At 51.4% G+C, this 436-nt stretch overlaps 1 protein-coding gene across 1 annotated transcript in view; it reads right to left on the bottom strand.

Moving 5' to 3' along the window:
- Nucleotides 1-436, bottom strand: part of LOC119585942 (dipeptidyl peptidase 4-like) — a 99,547-nt gene that overhangs the window by 80,459 nt on the left and 18,652 nt on the right. The window lies entirely within an intron of this gene.

The raw sequence follows: 436 nt of genomic DNA, 5'->3' as shown, positions 1-436 counted from the left end.
AATGGATTCGAAATGCAATTTGTGTTCCTCTTTGCCCCAAATGAAACCAAGGGACTGATGCCGTTCGCTCATCCAAAATTCTCTCCACCAATCTCCTCTATCCTTCTCCCTTTATCATTTTTCTCCTCATCTATCCACTCCAATCAGTTCTTCCTACATCTTATCCCTCCTCTCTTAATCCAATCGCAGTCGTATTCGCCATCCCCCCCACCCCCCCATCTATGGCTTTCATCCACCTCACCCAAATTTATCTCGGAGTGACACCCATCCAACTGTGGATAAAATGCTCATATGCTGAGGTTCCGAAGAGACAGGTAATAGCATTAGGGACTTCCCATAGGAGGGGATGGGGAGGAGGGAGGACTGGGGAGGGGGAGGGGTGACTGGGGAGGGGGAGGGGCTGTCTGGGGAGGGGGAGGGATTGTGGGAGGTGAGA

Source organism: Penaeus monodon, chromosome 20 (genome assembly GCF_015228065.2).
Source record: "Penaeus monodon isolate SGIC_2016 chromosome 20, NSTDA_Pmon_1, whole genome shotgun sequence".
In the NCBI taxonomy this organism is placed as follows: Eukaryota; Metazoa; Arthropoda; class Malacostraca; order Decapoda; family Penaeidae; genus Penaeus; species Penaeus monodon.
Note: the sequence above shows the minus strand (reverse complement) of the source record. Positions and strands in the feature narration are given on the sequence as shown.